This window comes from Equus caballus, chromosome 16 (assembly GCF_041296265.1).
Source record: "Equus caballus isolate H_3958 breed thoroughbred chromosome 16, TB-T2T, whole genome shotgun sequence".
Lineage (NCBI taxonomy): Eukaryota > Metazoa > Chordata > Mammalia > Perissodactyla > Equidae > Equus > Equus caballus.
Window position 1 is genome coordinate 13,973,966 of NC_091699.1, and position 18,386 is coordinate 13,992,351.

General features: G+C 50.4%; 1 long non-coding RNA gene across 2 annotated transcripts in view; it reads left to right on the plus strand.

The window, feature by feature from the left end:
• Positions 1-18,386, plus strand: part of LOC138918010 (uncharacterized) — a 43,238-nt gene that overhangs the window by 18,908 nt on the left and 5,944 nt on the right. Inside the window, exon 3 of one of the 2 annotated variants that reach the window (XR_011426785.1) lies at positions 13,155-13,243. This is a non-coding gene — a long non-coding RNA (uncharacterized lncRNA). Of the gene's footprint in view, positions 1-13,154; positions 13,244-17,728; positions 17,934-18,386 lie in introns of those variants that run through there. The other variant, XR_011426784.1, reaches the window with a different exon arrangement.

The window sequence follows — 18,386 nt, forward strand, 5'->3', positions numbered from 1 at the left end:
TCCATCCCTTCACTCTGAGTCTGTGTTTGTCTTTGGGGCTGAGGTGTGTTTCCTGGAGGCAGCATATTCTTGGGTCTTGTTCTTTGATCCATCCTGCCACTCTGTGTCTTTTGATTGGGGAGTTCAATCCATTTACTTTCAGAGTGATTATTGAGACGTGGGGGCCTACCACTACCATTTTGTGTCTTGTTTTCCGGTTTTCTTCAGTTTCCTTTGTTTCTCGTCCCATGGTTTAATCTGTTCTGATGTAGAGCTGCTACTCTCTGTTGTTGTCCTTCTACTTATCTCCTCTGCTCTTGGTTTTGTAGCCCCTTTCCTTTTTTGGATTTTTCAGGAATGAGGGTTTTCCTGAGGATTTCCTGAAGAGGAGGTTTTGTGGCAATGAACTCCCTTAATTTTTGTTTATCTGGGAAAGTTTTTATTTCTCCATCGTATTTGAAGGATATTTTCGCTGGGTAGAGAATTCTCGGCTGTAGGTTTTTGTCCTTCAGATTTTTGAATGTATCATTCCACTCTCTTCTAGCCTGTAAAGTTTCTGCTGAGAAATCTGCTGATAGCCTGATGGGGGTTCCTTTGTAGGTTAGTTTCTTTTGCCTGGCTGTCCTTAGCATTTTCTCCTTGTCGTTGACTTTTGCTAGCTTCACTACTATATGCCGTGGGGTTGGTCTTCTTGCACTGATAAAGTTTGGAGATCTATTGGCTTCTGTCACCTGAAGATCCATCTCCCTCACCAGATTTGGGAAGTTCTCAGCCATTATTTCTTTGAATAGGCTTTCTGCCCCTTTCTCCTTCTCTTCTCCCTCTGGTATACCTATAATCCTTACGTTGCATCTCCTAATTGTGTCTGATAATTCTCGGAGAGTTTCTTCATTTCTTTTTAGTCTTACTTCTCTCTCCTCCTCTGCCTGCCGCATTTCTATATTCCCATCTTCCAAATTGCTAATTCTTTCCTCCATATTATCGGCCCTACTGTTCAGTGTGTCTAGATTTTTCTTAATCTCCTCTATTGTGTTCTTCATTTCCAGTATTTCTGCTTGGTTCTTCTTTATCGTATCAAACTCTTTTGTGACATAGCTCCTGAACTCGTTGAGTTGTCTATCTGAAATCTCTCTTGACTCATCGAGTATTTTAATGATGGCTGTTTTGAAGTCATCGTCATTTAGGTTATATATTTCATTTTCTTTGGGATTGTTTTCTGTGTATTTGTTATTTTCCTTCTGTTCTGGAGATCTAATGTATTTTTTCATATTGCTTGATGTTGTAGATTTGTGCCTCTGCATAGAGATAGAGTTTAGTTGCTGCTTCCATTTGTTTCTGCTGGTGTGGTGGGGGAGCAGCTGTTTATACTGCACCAAGCAGGAACCCTATCTGCAGTTGCTAACTGGGCCTGGGCCCCTCCTCGTAGTCACAGTGGTCCTTTGGATTCCCTCTTCTGTCGTGGGGGCCGTCACGGGGGGGCTTCAGGCTGCTGGTGCCTACTGTTGCAGCCCACCTAGACGTGCTCCCTCCTTGGAGTCTGCAATGGTGTTATGGGCTTTTCCAGTGGCCAGCGGTAGGATCACTTATATTTGCCGCTCCGTCACTGTCGGCACCCACAAAATCTCACTTGTCCACTATGGGTCACAGCAGAGCTATTGGCATCTTCTACAGTCTGTGGTTAGCTGACCTAGCTATGCTACTTTTGTCCCGGGGTCTTCCAGCCTTGTGGCTGCCGGATGGGTGCTCTCTACTAGTGCTGTGCAGAGGCTTTCGCTGAGGCTGCTGTGAGCCTGTAGGGTTTCCCCCTAGGGTACGGAGTCAGGTCGCTGGAACTCCACCCAGCCCCAGTCCTGTTCCCCAGGAACTCGGGGAGCCCTTTGCCCTGTCTGGGGGATAGCCGGAGATCCTGATTTCACTGGTAGCTGGTCAGTTGCTGCCCTGCCTGATATTCTCCTCTCCGGGACCCTCCCGGTGTTGTGGATGCTGGGCGTGGCCCCTCCGCTAATGGCAGACAGAGAGTTTTGTCTGCTGCCTGGGCGGAACTCTGGAGCTTCCCCCCCGGGCCCCGGAGCCGGCCTCTGGAGCTCCACCCAGCCCCAGTCCTCTCCGAGATCTCTGGCAATCCCTTGCCCCACGGGGCGGGCAATGACAGCTGGGGGTCGCCGCGCCCTCTGTTTTTAATTTTTTGAGAAATCTCCATACTGTTTTCCATAGTGGCTGCACCAGTTTGCATTCACATGAGCAGTGTATGAGGGTTCCTTTTTCTCCAAGACCTCTCCAACATTTGTTATTTTTTTGTCTTGGTTATTTTAGCCATTACAACGGGTGTAAGGTGATATCTTCGTGTAGTTTTGATTTGCATTTCCCTGATGATCAGTGATGATGGGCATTTTTTCATGTGCCTATTGGCCATCTGTATATCTTCTTTGGAGAAATGTCTGTTCAGGTATATGATCCTTTTAATGCACTGTTGCATGCAATTTGCTAATGTGTTTCTTGAGGATTTTTGCATCTATGTTCATCAGCAATATTGGCCTATAATTTTATTTTTTGGGGTCATCCTTGTCTGGTTTTGGTATCAGGGTAATACTGGCCTCGTAAAATGAGTTAGGAATCCTCTTCAGTTTTTTGAAAGAGTTTGAGAAGGATAAGTATTAAATCTTCTTTGAATGTATGCTAGAATCACCAGAGAAGCTCTCCGGTCTTGGGCATTTGTTTTTGGTAGGTTGCTTATTACTGTTTTAATCTCCTGTGATTGGACTATTCAGATTCTCTATTTCTTCTTGATTCGGTTTTGGGAAGTCATATGATTCTAAGAATTTATCCATTTCTTGCAGGTTATCCAGTTTGTTGGTGTATAGCTTTTCAAAGTATTCTCATATAATCCTGTGTAATTCTGTGGTGTCCATTGTAATTTCTCCTCTTTCATTTCTGATTTATGTATTTGAACCCTCTCATTATTTTTAGTGAGCCTGGCCAAGGGTTTGTCAATTTTGTTTATCTTCTCAAAGAACAATTCTTTATTTCATTGATCCTTTCTTTCTTTCTTTTTAGTTTCTATTTCCTTTATTTCTGCTCTGATTTTTATTATTTCCCTTCTCCTACTGACTTTGGGCTTTGTTCTTCTTTTTCAGTTCTTCTAGGCATAATTTAAGATTACTTATGTGAGATTTTTCTTGTTTGTGGAGGTACGCCTGTATTGCTATAAATTTCCTTCTTAGCACAGCTTTTGCTGCATCCCATGAGAGTTAGTATCTTGTGTTTTCATTTTCATTTGTTTCCAGGTGTTTTTTTCTTTCGCCTTTGATTTCTTCATTGATCCAATGATTGTTCAGTAGCATGTGATTTAGTCTCCACATATGTGTGATTTTCCCAGCTGTTTGCTTGTAGCTGATTTCTAGTTTCATAGCATTGTGGTTGGAAAAGATACTTGATATGATTTCAGTCTTCTTAAATTTGTTGAGGCTTGCCTTATTTCCTAATATATGGTCTATCTTTGAGAAACTTCCTTGTGCACTTGAGGACAATGTGTATTCTGCTGCGTTTGGATGGAATGTTCTCTATAGATCTATTAAGGCAATCTGGTCTAGGGTTTCATTTTAGGTCACTGTTTCCTTGTTGACTTTCTGTCTGGATGATCTATCCATTCATGTAAGTGGGGTGTTGATTTCTCCCTTTAGATCTGTTAAGAGTTGCGTTTTATACTTTGGTGCTCCTGTGTTAGGTGCATGAATATTAATAGGTGTTGTGCTTTCTTGGTGGAATATCTCTTTATCATTATATACTACCCCTCTTTGTCTCTCCTCACCTTTTTTATCTTGAAGTCTGTTTTGTCTGATATAAGTATGGTTAAATCTGCTTTCTTTTTCTTGCCATTTGCTTGGAGTATCATCTTCCATTCCTTCACTCTGAGCTATGTTCGTCTGTAGAAATGAGATATGTTTCCTGGAGGCAGCATATTGTTGGGTCTTGTTTTTTAATCCACGCAGCCACTCTGTGTCTTCTGATTGGTGAGTTCAATCCATTTACATTTAGAGTGATTACTTCTATATGAGGGCTTAATACTGCCATTGTATCTTTTGTTTTCCAGTTGTTCTATATTTCCCTTGTTTCTTTTTCCTTGTATTTTTGTTTGCCATTCCAGTTTGGTGGTTTTTCTGTGATGGTTTCCTCAGTTTTCTCTTTATTTGTGATTTGTGACTCTGCTCTGATTTTTTGTTTAGTGATTACTGTGAGGTTTTTTATCAAAGATCTCATGGATGAGATTGCCTATTTTCTGATAGCCTCCTATCTCCAGCAGCCTTAGCAGGTTCCATCCCCTTCCTCTTCCCCTTCTATGTTTTGTTGTCACAAATTATTCTTATTTGTGTTGTGAGTTTGTGACTAAATTGAAGTGTTTATAGTTATTTTTTGATGCTTTCTTTTCCTTTATCCTTTATGTTATAAACATTTACTTACCTATTCTGGTAGAGAGGTGCAATTGTTTGATTTTGTCTATGTATTTACCTCCTTGCTCAAAGCTTTGTAAACCTTTGCCTTTTTGTTTCAGGTAGGAGGCCTCCCGTCAACATTTCTTTTAGGGTGGGTATAGTGGCAATGGACTCCCTCAGATTTGACTGTCTGAGAAAGCTTTGATTTCTCTGTCGTATCTGAAGGATCATTTTGCTGGATAGAGTATTCTTGGCTGATAGTTTTTGTCTTTCAGTATTTTGAACATATCATTCCACTCTCTCCTAGCCTGTAAGGTTTCTGCTCAGAAATTTGCTGAAAGCCTAATGGGGGTTCCATTGTAGGTTATTTTCTTCTGTCTTGCTGCCTGTAATATTTTTTCTTTGTCATTGACTTTTGACACTTTTAACATTATATGCCTTGGAGAAGGTCTTTTTGCATTGATGTAATTAGGGATTCTATTAGCTTCATCGACTTGCATGTCCAGTTCCTTCCCCAGGTTTGGGAAGTTGTCTGCTATTATTTCTTTGAATAAGTTCTCTGCTCCTTTCCCCCTCCCTTCTCCCTTTGGGAAACTTTTAATCCTTATGTTACTTTTTCCTCATTGAGTAGGCTATTTCTCAAAGAATTTCTTCACTTATTAAAAATCTCAGTTCTCTCTCCTCCTCCACCTGAATGATTTCTATGTTTCTGCCTTCGAGGTCCCTAATCCTCTCCTCCATAAGGTCTGCTCTACTTTTTATACTTTCTGCATTATTTGTTATCTCATTAATTACGTTCTTCATCTCCAGAGTTTCTCTTTGTTTTTGTTTTTTTTAGAGCTTCAGTCTCTTTGGTGAAGTATTCCTTCTGTTCATTCATTTCATTCCTGAGCTCATTGAACTTTGTTTCTGAGTTTTCTTGTCACTCGTTGAGTTTGTTTAATGACTGCTATTTTGAGTTGTGTCAGTGAGATTGTTAATTTCTGATTGTAAATTTCAGATTTGGTTTCTGGAGCGTTCTCATTTACTTTCAGTTCTGCAGTGTTACTGTAGTCCTTCATGGTGTTTGATGAATTGGTCCTCTGCCGGCACATTTGTGGTAGTAATCACCTTTTCTTATTTGGGTATGCCTTTGGTCACTTTGATTCTGGTCACCTGGGTCTTGTGTTCCTGCATTGGCTCTTCACAGGCTCAGATGCTGTTGTCCTGTGCACCACCCGTGTTGCTGTTCCCCAGCTGTCTGGGCATTCTGGTTGCACCACTGCTAGGGGTGCTGGGTTCATGGGTGTCACTGTCACTGGTGGGGGCCCAGGGACCTGGGTATTGTATGTAGCCCTCACTGTGGGTGGAATTGGTGTCAGGGGTGCCACTACTGGGGTGTGGGTGCTCCAGCCTTGTCTGCTTATAGTTGTGTGGGTTCGGCTGCTGCCTCTGCCACTGCTCCACTCACCATCATGGGGCAGTGCTCCCGTCGTGCTGCTCCTACTGCACCGTGGGCATTATGTGCATGCACAGGGCTGCCACCGGCCACTGCTGCCACCCCAGGGGTGTTTTTGCATGCGCATGGCTGCCACTGGCCACGACCACCACTGCCTTGGAGATGTTCTCACACACACGTGTGTGTGCAGGTCTGCCACCTCTCCACTGGCATTCAAGTGTGTGGGGCTGGGCCACCCTTGCCTCCACTCACAGTTGCACAGGCTGCTGCATGAGGATCTGTGTCCTGATTGGCTGTTGCCAGGGTTGGGGGAGGGGGCTGCTCTCCTGCTTTCACTGCTTCCCAGGGGTCCAGTCCATCCACCTTCTGCTATAGAACTGCCTGGATGTCTTAGGCATTCTGTTGTGCTGTGTAGGGAATCCTCTATTGGTCTATTGATGTCTGTTTGGTTGTAATTTAGACTGGAGAGACAAAGGGAACCTCTCACTCCACCATGATGCTGACTTCTAATACTTCTTTTTACTTTTATAGTCCTTTTATCTTTGCTCATGTTTTTAAGTCCTTTTTTAAAAAAAAAAAAAAAAACCCTGTATCTATGAAATTTGATGGCTAAAGGGAAGAGAAAATAGGATAGCTGGATGAACCATTGGCTCAAGAGAAGATGTTTTGGATAACAGGAAGAATTTTGTGTAGTTTAAGGCCAACAGGGAAAGGGTCAGACTGAGATGCGGGGGAACTCTCTGGGGTCTGCCCAGATCTGGGAAGCTGGTTAAATCCCTTTGTAAATTTTAAAAGTATTTTTCATTTTTGTTTTATCTATATGGTTATCCCAGTATCTTCAGTATTGTAGACCTGGTTCTTTCTTCTTTAATTTCTACAGAAATTAGGTTTTGGAATGGTCTGCAGCTTTAGATTTTACATTCATATATAGCTGATTTTAATTCAGGGAATTTTTTGAGAATGAATTTTTGTTTGTTTCTTTCCTGCTCTGGAACACTAACATCAGATATCCTGCATCACACATTTGTTTGCAACCCAAGCAGACCTGAGGGCAAACTTTCATCACCACCAGCTGTAGGGTAAAGAGGGCTGGCTCATGGTCCCATTACCACTTGTCACATTTTATTGAATCTACACTTTTCTTAAAGGTCCCACTTTATGTGGTTTCTCAATTTCAACTTCCCACCTGTTGTGAACCCAAGCCCTGTGCCCTGCCCTGGCAGAGCATGTAAATATCAATTATCTGGGTTATGACTAAATGTCTCAAAAGCAGCACAGGCTTTGAGTTTGCTTAATCTTCTGGTCTTAGATCATTGTTCGTATTTTGACCCTGGGATTACATTTATTTTGGCAAATACTAGTAGGTATTTAATGGGATGTTTGCCTTCATTTATCCTGAATTTAAAGCAGTAGGCATTTGTACTGCCCAGCCTGTCTTTTCACGTACAAGAACAATAGCCACATTATATGTGTTAGGAACACGATTCTAAGACTCATCACACAGACAGCGTGTTAGAGGAAAAAGTGTTTTGTGCATTTTCTGTTGCTTCTAATGTTATGCTATGGGAAGAAGAAGAATAATTTTAATGTTTTAATTACATTTTTAAAAACCAAAATAACACCAGAGTTTGCTATTATAGCCTTTCTGTTACTAAACGGGAGAAAGCAACGGTTAGAATTACTGACTTTCTGGTTTCCAAATCTGACATGTAATATTAAAGATATGAATTCATGTTCTATTCTGCCTCCCTGTATCTAACTTCATCTTAAAATTTATATCTAATCTATAGGTTTTACATAAGGCCTAAAACATTTTACAAGAAGATGAATAATTTCTATATGTAAGCTTTTTGTTGTTATTTGCTGATAGTATAAATTGTGTCTAGATTATTAAGACTGTGAGACTTTTGTTTATGGTATATGTAGATATTTTCTCTGACCTTGTACATGGTCAGTATTTAAAATTCTCTCATACAAATGTGTTCCGTGTACATATGTAGACACACATACCCACATATTATTTTAATCAGTAATTAAAATTAAATTAGTTAACGAGGTTTTATGTTCTCTCTTTTTCACTTTGATTTTTAACAGCTTATTTGCATTAACTGATATATAATAAACTGTACAAATTTGAAGCATACAAATGGATCCTTTTCAACATAGATAACACATGTGAAAATATGACCACAATCACCCCCAATTTTTCTTGTGCCCCTTTGGAAATTTTGCTTCCTGCTTTTCTTGTCCCCCTCCTCTATCCCCAGATAATCATTTATCTCCTTCTTATCACTTTAAAATTTATTACTGGATAAGGGGTCCAATTCTTATGAATGTGATTTGACTGAGACCCCACACATACACACACACAGACACTATTGAGGACTAAGCAGAGGCCACATAGAGGATGAGCAGAACATGGGCTGCAGGGGTGGGCTCACTGGGAGGGGAGCCTGGCTCGGATGCTCCCTACCTGGGCAACCTCAGTACACCGCTTAACTGCTCTGGGCCTCAGGTTTCCTGCTCTGTAAAATGGAAACAGCAACAACAGGCCCGCTCCCATGAGGCAGCTTTTGGAAAGCACTTGGCATGGGCCCAGCGCGCTGTCTGCAGCCTGGAGAGGGCCACACACAGGCACTGAGTGCCGGTGTCGCCCCGCCACACCGCCCCACTGGCCCCGGGCCTGCCCCTCCGCCCAGCGTCCTGGGGAGGCCCTGAGCTCAGCGGAGCCCTCATTCTGCTACAGCTGGGCCTGCCAGGAGCCTGGGACGCTGCTCGAGTCACTGCCTGGACCTCAGCTGCCCGTCTGTGACACTGAGTTAACACGGACACCAAGGTTGTTGGGCCAATGAAACTTTTAACTCAGGCAGACAAAGCTGTGAGCAGCCGGCCTTCTCTGGGTCTCAGCCCTTTTGTCAGACGAGCAGTGCTTTTCTGGAACACAATAGCACCTGGACTTCTCAAAGGATGCACAGTGACCAGGATTAGGGAAGGTGGAGCTTTGGCCAGTCCCTCCGTGTGGCCGGGCCACGCCCCATGCCGGCCCCCACCCCCCGCCTGCCCCCTCACTTGGCTCCCCTTCCCTCATCCCAGCAGATTTGATAACACCCTGGAGTCCCAGTCCCCTCTCAGGACAAAGGCGGCAATTGTCCCCGGTGGGCGCCTTTTGACTTGGTCTCACGGCAGTGTAACGCGCCCCTCGGCTTCACCTCCTGGGGAGGCCTCTCGCGGCCTCACCCACCGACTGCCCCTCCACCCCAGGTTGGTTTCACAAGAGCCGCCAGCTGCAGGGCCAGCGGCCACACCAGGAATTCCTTCCAGAGAAAGCAGATGGCCACCTGAGAACCTCCTTGGGCTGGCTCGGGGCCAGAGAGATGGAAGCATTGGCTCCCACAGGGGCTGAGACCTTCCTGGGTCCCTGTAATAATAACAACGAGGTGTGCGCCCCCACCACTCTAGGCCAGCGGGTGCTGTCCAACAACCTTCCAGCGACGATAGAACTGTCTGACACGGCAGCCACCAGCCCCATGTGGCCACCGAGCATTGGGAGTGTGGACTGAGGAACTGAATGCTTCATCTTATTTATTTGTAATTAATTTAAATTTAAACAGCCACATGTGGCCTGTGGTGACCATACTGGACAGGGCGGCTAGAAAGAGATCACTGAGGGCACCTACTGCATGCTGTGCTCCAGGCTGGACTCTGGGAGACTCCAAGGTGACTCTCCAGCTGCCCGGAAGGACAAGGAGGATGCGGCAGGGCGAGAGGATGTGGCCCTCAGGCTGCCTTCACCAGGCTGACCGAGCCCAGAAACTGTTAAAACAGGGGCGTCCCCGGTCTCTGCAGAGGTGTGAGCACTCCTGGGCATGCCTCAGTCTGGGCATCTCCTCGTTCAGTGGCACCCCGAACCCCCCACGACAGCCTAGGGGAGAGGGCAACATGCAAAATCCCCCTGCCCCCCAGCCCAGGTCCCTCCTGGTCCACAGTGTCCTCTCCCAGGCAGAGGACGGTGGCCCAAGACTGTCCACAGTGACCAGAGTGGGCGAGGACTCACAGTGCCTGAGTAATCCGCGGTCCCCAACCACCTGATCCTCGCAGCCTTTTGGGGGCTGTGCACTGCAGAGCCTCCAAGATCCCCAAAACAGGGAGCTGAGAATCTTAGGATAACACTTTAGAATCACAGGATGTCAGAACCAGGGCTGGAGATAAACACATCTGAGTCCAAGAACCCCTGGGCTGGTGGAACAGTTCAGTGGTTATGAACTGAGTCTGGAGCCAGACTGCCTGGGTTCAGATCCCAGGGTGGCACCTGCCAGCTGTGTGGCCTTGGGCAAGTTTCTTAACCTCTCTGTTTCTTCATTTTTCCATTGGTAAAATGGAAAGAACAACAGAGAATGCTAACCTCATAGGACTGTGGTGGGGATTAAATCAGTACATGCATTTCAGGTGCTAATATTATAATCATGTCTTTATTCTCCCAGCCAATGTGGCCCTGCCCTCAAGCTCATCTCACTTCTAGGAGCAAGTTCTTTCTCACTGGAGCTGAAACTTGCACCTACCCCACATTCCTCGATTTCAGGTCCTAGTCCTGCCTGCTACACTCCCACCAACCACCCCTCCCAGCCCTTCAGTGACTGGGGGACAGTGACAGCTCCTGAGGCTGCCCTCCTCCAGGCTGAGCTCCCCCCAGGCCAGGATGTCCAGCCACTTGCTCTGGGCCTGCCTCAGCCTGCCCGTGTCCATCCTGAGTTAGGGCGGGGAGCTGGTCTTAGCAGCCCACCCAGAGCAAAGTGGGATGCCGATGACCAGGCTCCGTGGACATTTCTGTGGGAAGGGTTGCTCCTGCCCCTCTCCTGCTCCCCACCCCCTGGCCTCCCTATCTCATCCCCTCCCCTCCTGGGCACTGTCCACGGCTATCACTGCGGCATCACTGACCGGAGCTGGCTGGGCCCAGCCCTTGCTGTGTCATCGGAGAAAGCTGGAAAAACCTCAGGCTTCATGGGCGTCCTCCACCCGGGCCTGGGCCAGCTCTCATCTGACCACTCCTCAGCGGCTTCCGCTCTGGACCCGTCCTGGCTCCTTCCTCTGGTCCCTCACACCTTGGCCCGGTCATCCCAGTGGGCTGTCCCAGGCCCCACATCAGCGCCTCCTCCAGCCCAGCACCACCTGCCCGGGCCAGACGCAGGGAGCAGGAAGGATGCTGAGCCAGGAGCCAGGCCCTGGGCACGTCCTGCTCCTCCACTCAGTGCGCGTGGCCTGGCAAGGCCCTCACGTCTGGTGTCAGTCTCTCATCTATCAAATGTGCCCAAGGAAGGGAGCGTCTCCGGTTCTAAAGTGACTCTACGGGTCCTCCTCGGCACCATCCGAGGGCCACTGTCCCCCACAGGGCGGGAGGTGCTGGGTAGACCGAGCGCACAAATAAAGAAACGAAAAAATGGAGCTTGACCTAAAATGTGCACCTTATACAAAAGTTAACACAAAACGGATCACGAAACCTTGAGGACATTCCGCTAAGTGCAATAAGCCAGTCACAAACGGACAAATGCTGTCTGATCCTGCTCGTATGAGGCCCCCAGAGCAGTCACACTCCTGGTGACAGAAATTAGAAGGGGAGCAGCTAGGGCTGGGGAGGGCGTGGGGAGTTGGTGCTTCATGGGGACAGAGCTGCAGTCTGGGAAGAGAAAGTTCTGCAGATGGATGGTGGGATGGCTGCACAACAATGTGAGTGTTCTTAACGCCACTGAACTGTCCACTTAAAATGTTAGAATGGTAATTTTATGTTATGTATATTTTACTATGATGAAAATTAAATTTAAAATAGAAAGCTTTGTGATTTAAAATTAATTAATTTAAAAATGAAACAGGAACTTAAATGTAAAATGTAAAACTACAAAACCTCTAGAAAAATGTATCTGGGAAAGTCTTGGGGACTTAGGGCTGAGCAAAGAGTTCTCAGATGACACCAAGAGCACCATGCAAAAGGAAACGTTGAGAAATTGGACCTTATCAACATTGAAAACTTTTGCTCTGCCAAAGAGGATAAAAAGACAAGCTACAGACCGGGGAAAAAAATTGGCAAACCATGTGTCTGACAAAACGTCTCGAACATATAAAGAAACCTCAATACTCGACAGTAAGAATACGGAGAATCTAATTAGAAAATGGGCTACCAGCTGAACAGACGTCCCACTAACAAGGAGACACAGAGGGCAAATAAGCACGTGGAGAGATGTCCAACATCATTAGTCCTTAAGGAAAGGCTGCTGACAACCCCAGAGAGCTGTGAAACACACCTATCAGAACGGCAAAAATGAAAAACCAACACCGCCAAATGCTGGCGAGGACGCGGGCAAACTGGATCATGCCCCACGCGGGGGGGCATGTAACGTGGCACAGCCACCCTGGAAGACAGGTTAGCGCTTTCTCACAAAGCTGAATGTGCAACGACCAGACGATCCAGCAACTGTGCTCCTGGGCATTTACCCCGGAGAAATGGAACCTTATGTTCACACCAAAATCTGGACGTAAGTGTTCACAGCAGCTTTATTTGTAATTGCCGAAAATTGGAAACATCCACATATCCTTCAACAGGCGTATGGTTAAACCAACTGCGGTCCATCCACGCCGTGGAGTATTACTCGGCAATCAAAGGAACCAACTATTGCAACAGTGGGAGTGAATCTTGGGGGGGATTACGTTGAGTGAAAAAAGCCACTCCCAGGAGGTTACATACTGTATGATTCCATTTCTACAACATTCTTGAGATGATAAGATTACAGGGATGGAGAACAGATTAACGGCTGCCAGTGACTGGGGCGGCAGGGGAGGCAGAGGAGGAGGGGAGGAGAGGGGATCAGGCTCTAAACGGACATCAGGGACCCTGGGGGGATGTCCTGTGTCTTGACCGGCTCAGTATCCATACTCCGGCTGTGATGCTGGACTACAGTGCTGCAAGCTGTTGGGGGAACTGGGCCAAGGGCACACAGGGTCTTTCTGTACTCTCACAACTGCATGCGAATCTACACTATCTCAACCTAAGAAATTTTATTAAAAAATACAAGAAACTCAGTAAAATTTGAATTTGAGGTAAACAATGAATAATTTTTTAGTATAAGCATGTCCCACACAATCTTTGAAACATACTCATGCTAAAAATTATTTGTTGTTTAGCTCAGATTCAGATTTAACTGGGAGTCCTCTATTTTACGGGGCAACCCTACTCCTGGGAGACCCCCAGGCAAGAGCAGACACTCGTCCTTCCATTCATTCACTCGACCAGTAATTCTCCAGCATGTCCTCTGCGCCAGGCACCTAGAGGGCAGCTGTGAACTTGCGGACCCTCGTGGGACTGACAATGCGGTGGGAGAAGACAAGGAATAAAGACTCAAAGAGCTGTGTCAGTAGGATAACTTCACATAGTGGCAAGCGTTACCTAGAAAATAAAGCAGGGTAGTGTACAGAGAGAGCTGAGGTGGACAGAGGGGAGGAGAGTCAGGGAGGGCCTCCCTGAGAAGGGGACATCTGAGCAGAGACCTGAAGGAATAGAAGGAGCTAGCTATGCAAAGATTTGAGGGACGAGCATTCCAGACAGAGGGAACAGCATGTGTAAAGGCCCTGAGGCAGGAACAAGCTTGGCAGACTCTAGGAGTATGCGGCTGCAGACAAGGTTGATGTCCAGTGGTCCTAAGAACCCTGTGTCCTCCCCTCCCCCACCTCAGACCTGGAAGACCCTTCTGAGACCATAAGGTCCCACCATGGAAGACACCAAGGCCCCAGAGGGACGATATTTGCCCAAGGCTGTCCCTGGTCCAAGTTGCTCAAATTCTGGCTAGAGGCCTTTCCATCCGCAGGCCTGGATCCGGGGCAGGAATGGAGGGAAGGGTGGCCTGAAGAGGCCTCCTCACAGCCTAGTCTGGTCAGCCGGCTTCAGGCCAGGCAGGGCCTGGCTCCTCGGGCCCTTGACATGCCAGCGCTGACCACTCTATCTGGTCAAATATGCAAGTGGCCCTCGGGAGAGCGGAGAGGAGCATAGCTGAGCGAGCCTTATCTGGCCCCGCCCAGCTGCCAGGGGCCGGGTCCCAGTGTCCCCTGACTCACAGGCCTGCCTGCAGCCAGGGCAGGGAGGGAATCCAGCTCCAGGAGCACCCAGACCAGACGGGGCAGGGCAGGAAGGGACAAGACCGGCACCCTCCGTGAGCAGGAGGCCGGGCAGGGACTGCGAGGGGACTTCTCACTCAGGTGGCATTCCATCCCCCTGAGCTCACCTCCCTGGGAGCAAGCGGCACATTCCAGCAGCCCCGTCCCAGCCGGCCCGTCCCCAGGGCTGCCTCTCCTGGGCTCAGCACCGCTGCTCCCAGGAAGGGGTGCTGAGGGCCCCTCCCGCCCCGAGGCCCCGGAGCTCCCCAGACCTCCTTCTCAGCACACAGCAAGGCCTCCAGGCCCAACCCTGCCGTGGAGGCGCCGAGAGAGTGGGCCCTCGGCTGCGGCTCCACAGCTAGGACAGAGCAGGGGCTGGAAGCACAGTCTGGGCCCCTCTGCACCCCACAGGGTACGTTCCGTATGTGCTCCAGAAGGCATCCGGGAGGCCCACTCCTGGCTCTGCTCCTCACTCCAGGACCGCTTCTGTGCTCCCCACAGCCCTCCTGCCCCAGGGCCCGTGCCCCAGGGCTTTCCAACTTGAATCCTCCCACTGGGCAATCCTGCCAAATTCCAGGGCTTCTGTTACCGCCTCCCGCTGGTGGGTGCCAGGAAGTGGCTCCAGCCAAGACCGCTCTCCAGAATAATGATCCAGGCACCAGTGGCCCCTGGGAATCCCTACCTACTGCCCACAGGGGCTCCCACTTCTGTGCCCAAAGGCACCCTGGGGACCATGATCTCCCCTGCCCCAGTTCCTGACCCCAGGGAGGGGTGGTGCCCGCCCATCCAACCCAAATGCAACCCCAGGCGGGTCTTGCCTCTTCTGCTTCCTGACAGCTGTCTATCCCACCCAGCCCGAGGCCCATGCTGGGTCTGGGCACCAGCTGCCGCCCTGACCCCTCACGCTGTTCTCCACGTTGTCCCCGAGAGGGCCAGAAACCTGTCCTGGGCACTCCCCAGCCAAAGCCACCTCAGGACCCTCCAGCATAAGGAAGTCCCACCCCTTGGCCTCTCGTTCAAGGCCCTGCCTGTGGCCCCAGCCCCGCCCAGCCTCACCACCCACTCCCGCTTCCCCTAGACACACAGAGCCCCCAACCATGCTTTTTTAGGACTTCACGCTTTTGTACATGCTGTTACTCCTGTTTGAAGTTCCCTCCTCCTCCCCTCCTGCCTTGTCTCCTGGAGGACTCCTAGCTATCCTTCAAAGCCCTGCTAAGGGATCCCTTCTTCTCGCCTAGAGGTCTCTAGATTGCCCGAGAGGAAACCACTCCCATCTTGGGGCACCTTTCTGCACCTTCTGTGTTGAATTTTCCCTGTGGGGTGTGGCCCTGAGTCATCATTTCAGCTCCTCTTATCTGCCCCTCTCACTAAACCGGGCGTCTTGAGGGCAAGAACCGTGCTTCGTTCACCTCCCCACCGCCCAGAAGGCTGGAAAGAAATGACAGAGCCACAGGATTCTGCCATCCAAGGAGTTCAACCCAGCGCTTCTGAGCCTCTCTCCGTCCCAGCCAAAGACCCTGCGATTCCAAACCCCACCCCATGTGGGGACGTGGACCTAACGTTCCACAGGCCCAGCCTCAACAGTCTGGGATTTCAATCCAAAATACGATGGCCCTAAACTTCCAACAGAGAGACTATGATTCTAGAATCCGCCCCAAAGAGCTGTGGGCACCCCCACTTTCTGTCTTCTAACCTGACCTGATTCCACCCTGCAGACCACACAATTGCAGGAGGCCATGAGAGGAGGGGAAGCCGCCCCCGCTGCTCCCCCGACTCCCCGCCCAGGCCCGCCCCCACCTCCCCAGCCCCGCAGCCCACATGCCCCACATCCGCAGGCAAGCACCTGGCTCTGTCTGGCTCTGCCCTGCTCGGACCCAAGCTGAGACGTCTAAGAGCAGGATGCGCCCCATAGTGTTTCTTCTCCCTCATCTGCCAGGTGAGTGGGTGGGCTGCCCTGGGTCTCCCGTCACTGGGCCCGCCACCACCTCTGCCCCTCGGACCGGCATCTGCTCCCTGACTTCCCCCGCCTCCTCCTCTTCTCTCTCACCAGCTGCCGACAAGCCCCAGAGCCTGTGGTCAGGTTGAGTCTTGTCTCCTCACACAGGAGGAGGGAGCCAGTGATAAACACATCTGCGATCCTTTCCAAGACGCTCAGGGGGGAGCGGCTGCAGGCCGGCCTCTTTGCTCCTGCCCGTTCCCCAACTCCCCCGTGCGTGGGGCTCCCAGAAGCCTGTTTTGGGGGGATTCTGGCATGGGGGCCCAGGCCTTTGAATAAATGGTACACTGCAGGATCGTGGGGGGCCTCCTGCATGCCCTCACCTGGCCCTGACTGGCACCTGGGGATCCAGAACAAGTTAAGGGTCACAGTCTCATTCGACAGATGGGGAAACTGAGGCCCCAGGAAGAGATGGGACTGAGAGCTGATACACAGTGAGCCTTACTCCGGGCTAGGCGGCTGTCTTTGCTCCTGACTGCTGGGCCACATCTGAGCTCTTGGGGTGCCCCGTGGCAAGGAGTGAGGGGCTAGGGTGGGAGACCGCCTTCCTGCTATGCTCCGGCTGAGCGATGTGGCACTGCTGTGGGTATCTGAGGGCCAGTAGGGACCCTCTCTGGGCCTCTGCTTGCACCCTCATACCACAAAGGGGCCAGATGGCAGTTGGTCAGGCCCTCCCCTGTGCACACGGGGGAGTCCCGAATTCCACCTCTTGGCTCTGGAAAACACACAGTGCCCAGCTGAACCGCTGTCCCAGGAGGCCACGCTCAAGGGTCCTGGGAAACCAGAGCGGAGTTGGGCAGCAGTGGCGCATCCCCTCAGCTGGGTCTCCCCGAGCTGGGAGAGCAGCTTCTGCTCAGGAACATCAGGTGGGGCCCAGCCCACACCCTGCCCAGACCCTAGGACTGACCCACCTAAGACACCACTCTGCCTCCCCGGGGTCCATTTCTATGACGTCTGCCCCTCCCTTGCTTCAGAACCATCAGTGGCTCCCCAGTGACCATAATGTGCTCAACCATTCACTCGGTAGGCATATAGGCCGCCTCCGTATGCCAGGCTCTGGGGGTGGCTGTGAGTGGGACACACGGGGTCGCTGTCTTTGTCACGTTTACGGTTTACGGAGGGAGCAAGCCCCAGAACAAGGCTGCACCCAGAGAGGCTAGGAAGGAACTGAAAGGGGAGCTTCTCTGAGGGGGGGATCTGAGCTGAAGCCTGAGCACTGAGGAGGAGGCAGCCACAGGAAGACCTGGGGGCAACTCAAGGCTCTCACCCCTTGGCCTGGCAGGTGACCTTCCAGGCTCCCCAGCTTCTGCTACCCCTTCAGGGACCCACAGAGCAGCCAGTCTGGGCCCCTGAACTGGCCCCAGCCTCCATCCTTGGGCCTTTGGCCACACTATCTCCCCACACCAGACCTGGCTTGCCTTCACCTCTCTTCTCTGCTTAGCCCACCTTCACTCATCTTTTGGGGCTCACCTCCTCCAGGAAGCCCCCTGAGGTCGGTCTTATGACCTCTGACAGCTCCCATCGTCTGCATCACCCAAGCCCTGCCCTGAACAGCAACCGTGGCCCCCACACCTGCTGGAGCTGGGTAGCTTAGAAAACCCTCTCCCACCGGATATACACTGAACCTTTGTTACCCCGGGCCAAGCATTCTCTCCTGTAATTCTGACAGCGGCCCCAGTAGGCAGCCACAGATGAGGAAACTGAGGCTGGGAGCAGTAAGCCACTTGTCTTCCCTCTGCGCACCTCCAGGAAGCGGGACTTCAAGGGCAGGTGGGAGACCGTGACCTGGGACCTGAGCCCTAAAGAGTGACCTGACCACAGAAACAGGGAGGAATGACGGCTGAGAACACTGGAGGACATGCTGGCCCTGGGCAGGGGCTCTGGCCAGGGCTGGACAGGCGGAGCCAGCACGGCCTTGCCATGTACCCTGGGACCTCATCCTGACGCAGGCCAGGTGAGCGGTTCTGCCTGTGTGACTCACCGTGATGGCCTGGGAGGCTCTGACACACAGGATGTGGCCAGAGGCTGGAGAGGAGGAGGGCGGGAGGCCTCTGAAAGCTGGAGGAAGGGCCAGTTGGCACCTCTCATTCGTCTACACACCTGGGTGCCTTGCTCCCCTCCAAAGTGTGCGGGCTACCCCCAGCACCACCGGCCAGACAGACTCCCTCCCACATGACAGATGTTTGCACAACTTGCAATCAACTCACCCTATGCTGAGGACTAGGTGTGTGCCAGGCCCTGGGGCGAGGGCTCTCCCGCCGTGTCTCCTTCCCTGCTCACCTCAGCCCTGAGGACACTCCTGCAGCTCTGCTTCCTTCCCCAGGAACGAGAGACAGAGCTGGGATCTGAGCCCTGGCACCTCACCGCCAGCCGGTGCTCTGACCACCACGCCACAGCGGACTGTGGT